Here is a 6,362-nt window from a genome sequence, read left to right on the forward strand (position 1 = left end):
TACTAAGGGTTAGAAGGCCCTCTTCCGGAGATAAGATTTTTTTATAACCCTCAGCGGTCCGTTCTTAATCGTTAGTATAAAAAAAAAGAAAAAAAAAGAAATTACATAGCATCTGCCTTCCCACAATTCTCTGCAGAAGTGAAGAGCTGTATAGGTGAGAAGGTTGTGAGCTTAGCCACCCACACCTGCTCCATAATGTATTTTCCATAATATTTTATTTATGTTGTGTCACATACAGTGCTTACGCTCAAGTTTTGTATACTTCGTCGTGTGAGTTTCAAACAAAATAACAAAACTTGTTGTTTTTTAATAAACGAACTCCCCCCGTTACCAATGGGCCAGTCTCGGTAAGGCTGACTACAACTGTAGACTTTGACGTTGTCAGTTTCCTTAAGTCGTGTGTGAACGACGTAAGAAAAGTTGTGTCATTTTATAGAAGTACATATAATAATATTTCTAAGTAGTACTCGTTATCGGGGAACTTTTTTGAACAGATTTGCGTTCCTTACAAAAGGAACGAGAAAGGCAAATTCCTGTCGCGTACAGATTTTTAACACAAATTAAAGGCGAATTTGTCATCAAACGAAACGTCAAGACAGTATCGAATTCCTGTAGACAGAAGTGTAATATTGTTTACTTTTTTTTCGTTTATCACCACAGTGTTTGTTTCGGCGACTTTAGTCAAAGAAACTTGTATTTAAATGAGTTGCTTAGTAACATTAACAACATCTTCGCAAGATTTCCACTGTAAAGCTTAGGAAGATTTTTGGTTTTGGTGAGTAACAAACAAATATGCTTTCAACCATTTTTTTTCTTGTCATGTCAGTAGGGAAGATGGTTTAATGATTTGGTTTACTCATTAGGTTTAATGCTTTGTTTTCTAGTTATCAGATCTATTACAATACCATATGCAAGGCCATTTTAGAGTAGTATTTAGTTTATTTTGTTTTGACATGTCAGTAGGGAAGATGGTTTACTGATTAGGTTTAATGCTTTGTTTCTAGTTATCAGATCTATTACAATACCACTTGCAAGGCCATTTTAGAGTAGTATTTAGTTTTAGAGATGTGAATAGTGTTGATTTTTTGTCTGTTTTATTTTTATTTTTGAAGAATTTGTTTTTTTGCGCTTAGCTATTTTATAAGTCGAGAAAAATTGGTTGTTTGTGAAATAATATATGTATTGCTCAATTGCTTTTCTAGAGTATCACAGTATAAGGAATTAATGAAGGTTTTGGCAGCCTCACTTTTTGGAGGTTTCAGATGTTACAATAGAACTAGATGCAGGGATAACTACGAAGCTCCTAGTTTTAGAGAAATTGTCTTTGAGAAACTGTTACATGATATTGAAAAAGTACTGATTGTGGATGAAGCTTCTGATTTAAATTAAGAATATACACGAGGAAACCTCGAGACATTCTTAAGAAATTAAGAATTATTTAATTAGTCATCATTTAACCCTCCTACTGTGCTCAGAATTTAGGTTCATCTGTAATATTCATATCAACACATTGAAACAGCCCTGAATTTAGATACATCTGTAATATTCATATCGACAAGTTGAAACAGTCCTGAATTTAGGTTCATCTGTAATATTCATACCAACAAATTGAAACAGCTCTAAATTTAGGTACTTCTATAATATTCATATCAACAAATTGAAACAGCCCTGAATTTAGGTACATCTGTAATATTCATATCAACAAATTGAAACAGCTCTGAATCGATAAAATATTTTATATCTAAATAGCTTTTAGCCTCCCAGTGGCACAGCGGTATGTCTGCGGACTTACAACGCTAGAAACCGGGCTACGATACCCGTGGTGGACAGAGCACAGATAGCCCATTGTGTAGCTTTGTGCTTAACTTTAAACAAACAAATAGCTTTTAATGTTTTAAGTTATATATTAGAACTGAATATCTTTCTCTGTCTCTTTGGCAACCCCTCACAGTCGAGAAAGGTCGTCTTTCATGATAATTTTATCTCCGTGTCTGAAGATGGCTGTCAGACTCTGTTGAAGCTTGGGCATGTATTTCCGAATGGAATGAGTCGTTCTTGATTATAATATATACTCAAAGATACATTTAATTATAACGTGATGGAAACCATTGTTGGGTCAAATGGACCCGAAACATAATTGATTAAAGGATTATATGCTCCAAGTTCAAAACCTTTTCCAAGTCGGGGAAACAAACAGAAAAGGTTTTCTCTAGAAAGTCAACATTAAAGTGAACGCGTGGTGCGTTACTACGCAACTGAGTAAAAAAAAAAAAGACTTTATTAATCGACGGTTTATATACTCCAAACGTGTATGCTTGTAGTAACTATAAAAGTTCTTGTTGGGACAAAGAGGTTGCCAGATAGTTAAACTTAAAAAAAATATCCAACAGTGATTGGTTAACCTGAAATGTGTGAAAATGTACCAGTGCTAAGAAACATCTTATTGCACTTAGAAAAAGAAGAAAATGGAATTTTTTTTCTGGGTAATATCGTTGAGAGACACCATTTTTTTGTGTTTGAATTCCAATCAATTTACTTTTTTTTAAAGCTTAAACTTCTTATTTTTAATGGTCTATAATAAAACGATAAGCTGACTGTCGAGTAAAATTTCGTAGAATCAATGAAGCGTATGGTTAAGACTTGTTCATTATTTAATATATCACTGCGCAGTGAGAAGTGAAAGCACGAATTTTTCTCGTATTGCAGATATTGCTCATGTACTTAAATAATCTTCTTTTATCGGTCTCTCTTATATTTTGTATTCTAGTAAGCAAACTTTTTTTTTTTGATATTGTGAAGTGTCGAGCTGTAAGTGCTATAATTAACGATTGATCGATCTTATTGGAATTTGTTGGTTTGGCGGCTGACGTGATTCCTGAATGTAGCATATTCAGTTGTTGTACTATTCTGTTACATACAGTAATAGTTGTTGGTGAAGTTAGCTCACAGATTCAAACATAGTGGTTTTATTTAGAAGCTGCTTTAGGCGCGTGCGTTTCAAGATTTTCTTTGTTTTATTTTTCACAACTCCAGTTTGTGTTCCAACACGTATCATAATATATTACACTACTTGTCAAAATCTGGCTAAATATATATATAAAGAGATCTGATATTTCAAGCCACTGTCTAAAACTAGGGACTAGCGAATTCATGTTGTAAATGTTGTTTATAAAAGTTCCTTGTAAAAGACATTTTCAATATTTGCATCTTCAGGGATGCACATTTTAAACCGATGGATAGAGCTTAAATATAGCTGACCGTGAGAAAAAATGGGCTTAGTTAAGTGCAACACCTGACGGACAGGCATCCATTTTCCTTCTATCAACCCAGGACATAAACTTACTCTCTATAGTGCAATATGTGGACCTCCACCGGTTGTGAATGACATAAAGAGAAGTCTGGTATATGAGGATTAAACCCCGGTTACGGGACGTTGTCGTCAGAATGGGCGCTTGTTTTCGTCGTCTGTGAATTCAATTTTCGATACGCCTACGCACACACATACACAAAAACAGATTTAAATTTACATGAACCTAGCCAGTTGTTTTTCAACAACCTTGTTGTTCCGGACTTTACTCTCTCCGGTTGTGAGAACAATGAATGCAAACCCTGTCTTGGCTTTCTGCCAGTTAGGGGTTAGCACTAACAAAAACAACTATGGAGTGAACTGGAAGCCAAAGTAAGACGAGTTTACACATTAGAAAAATACGTTTTTGTTTTTGTTAGATTTCGCGCAAAGCTACTCGAGGGCTACCCGCGCTAGCCGTCCCTTATTTTGAAGTGATAGAAGGTAGCTAATCAACGTCACCCACTACCACCTCTTGGTCTACTCTTTTATCAATGAACAGTGGGATAGACCATAACATTATAGCGTTCCCACGGCTGAGAGGGCATGTTTGGTGACGAGGTTTAATCCCGCAACACGCAGAGTGCGAGTCGAGCACCATAACCACCAGCTTAATTTATTTCAATAATTGTCTATTTCTGTGTGAACACGAGTGTTTATTTTAGGAACATTTCAAAATACAATGATTAAGTAAAAAATACGATTTTATGTAAATATGTGGGTATTGCGACTGCAGTACCGAATTCCCCCCCCCTCACCCTTCTTTTCAGGGAGAAAAATTATTTTATAATATATTAACACCAGATTCTGATATGCCTGAAATTGATATTTAACTTGAACGTTTAAAAAGTGTTCCTTGTACACACACACCCCCACAACACGCACGCGCATTTTTTTTCCTACGTCGTAATTTCACAGCCTCAGTGGACGCACAAAATGCCGCATGTGGGTCGATGCCGACACTTTTTCGATCTAATTAGTTTGTGTATAACTGGGACAGCGGTAAGTCTACTGACTTACAACTCTAAAATTCGGGGCTCGATTCCCCACGGTGAACTCAGCAGATAGCCCAAATGTGGCTCTGCTCTAAAATAAACAAACGTGTTAAACTGTTCATTTTGAGAAAAAAAATATAATAATAATAATGAATTTGTAGTTAAGAAATTTTGTGTGGAAATCAATCACATGTGGTTATGACGAGCAGATAATTCTCGTCCTTTCTTACTCAGAAGTCTGATATGAAAAGTAAAATAATATGATTTATATTAGCATGGTAACTTTTAAATATTTCGCGTACAGCATGCATTATTACTGGATTCACAGTGGTATAGAAAGTTTGAAGACAAAGTTACCACATCATGAAAGAAAGAAAGTTTTAAAAGACACATTACTGATTGCTTTGCATTTCTAAGGCGGTCAGATTTCATCACTGAATGGTCGATGGTACTGTGCACGAGGTAACTGATAGGATTGAATATCTAAAAAAAAAACAGATATACACGAAGATTAAAAATGAACTCTTCCATAAAATTTCAATTTTTTTTTAAAGAAAGGGCTAATTCACTAACAGTTGTGTCTTAATGTCAAACCTAAGAAACTTCAATTAAAACTAATAAACATTTTTAGCTACATAAACAAGTGCAGATAAGATAGGGAACAGATAGTGTCTGTCATAATTTAGCAAAGTATGATAACAATGTTACAATTAAACTTGAACAGCGAACTTTCGTTACACAACATGGAGGAATTAATTAATTGATTGAAAACGAGTGAACTAATTAAATTAACAAACATAAGTTTATAAATAAATGGGGGATATTGTGGCCTACTGGTTAGTGAGCCGGACTGTGGATCTTAGGTTCCATGTTTCGCAACCCGTTACCGCCCAAAAAAAAGTGCTCCGCACATAGGGGTCGTGGGTGCGTTATAAGTGTGACAGTCAAATTCAACAAACTAATAAGAAGAAAGTCTGGGGTGGGGGGCTTAGAACGCCAAAACTCGGGATTCTGTATTCGCGGTGGGCAGAGCACAGATAGCCATTTGTATAGCTCTGTACTTAACAATAAACAAACTACAAGGTACGTAATACATTTCATATTCTGATGCACGTTAATACGTAAGAAAGATTGAATTTTTAAAAATAGGTATTAAACTCATAAAATTACCATGATGCTAAATAGTAGAGTATTATATAGAATAGACAGATAAGACATATTAGAGAAACAGATAGTAGAAATCGCTGGAAGAAATGGGAAGTGAAGTCTATGGCTAAGGAAAGCAACGGCAGACTTTGAAATCAACCATTGGATCTTACAGTGGATTCTCTAGTTTTTAAATGAAACTGTCATGTAGATGTCAGTCAAAACAGTCTTTTTGAATGGAATTTACTTGTCATTTCGTTCAGTTTTTTTCAAGAATTAGTAAGTATAGAGACGTGAATATAAAATATATATATATATATAAATTTAATTTAATGAAGCGCAAAGAAATAATGTAGCAAACAAAATTATTTTTTAATGATTATATATAATTCATTGCATGTTTCTTTTCTTTCTCACCAAAGGTAAAATTGTCAAAAAAAAGAATATGTGTCGTAGTTTGTTTGTTTGTAATTAAGCACAAAGCTATACAATGGGCTATCTGTGCTCTGCCCACCACGGGTATCGAAACTCGGATTCTAGCGTTATAAGTCCACGGATATACCGCTGTGCCACTGGGGCAGCTTTGCTATGAAACAAACAAATATTTAATGTGTGACTTTCCATTTGTTATTGAAATGTTATTTATTTCTAAGACGTTACGATCGCTTAAGCCTACTTAGCAACGAGTGCAACGACGTATAAGTAAACACAATTTTCAGAAAGAAAAGAACAGAAAAACCTAGTGAAAAGTTGTAATTACCAGCAGAAAAACTCAAAAATTTAAACATTTTAATTACTTATTTTTATAATAACTACAGGGCCCTCCAGTGGCATAGCGGTATGTATGCGGACTTACAACGCTAGAAACCGGGTTT

The 6,362-nt window shown here is 34.9% G+C and overlaps 1 protein-coding gene across 1 annotated transcript in view; it reads left to right on the forward strand.

Moving 5' to 3' along the window:
* The first annotated feature begins 410 nt into the window (after positions 1-410).
* LOC106465663 (lipoma HMGIC fusion partner-like 2 protein) overlaps positions 411-6,362 on the forward strand; it is a 44,685-nt gene continuing 38,733 nt past the window's right edge. The window contains exon 1 of the mRNA XM_022393595.1: positions 411-775. The gene's annotated coding sequence lies outside the window, so the exon portion shown is untranslated. The remainder of the gene's footprint in view (positions 776-6,362) is intronic.

This window comes from Limulus polyphemus, unplaced genomic scaffold (genome assembly GCF_000517525.1).
Source record: "Limulus polyphemus unplaced genomic scaffold, Limulus_polyphemus-2.1.2 Scaffold2015, whole genome shotgun sequence".
Lineage (NCBI taxonomy): Eukaryota > Metazoa > Arthropoda > Merostomata > Xiphosura > Limulidae > Limulus > Limulus polyphemus.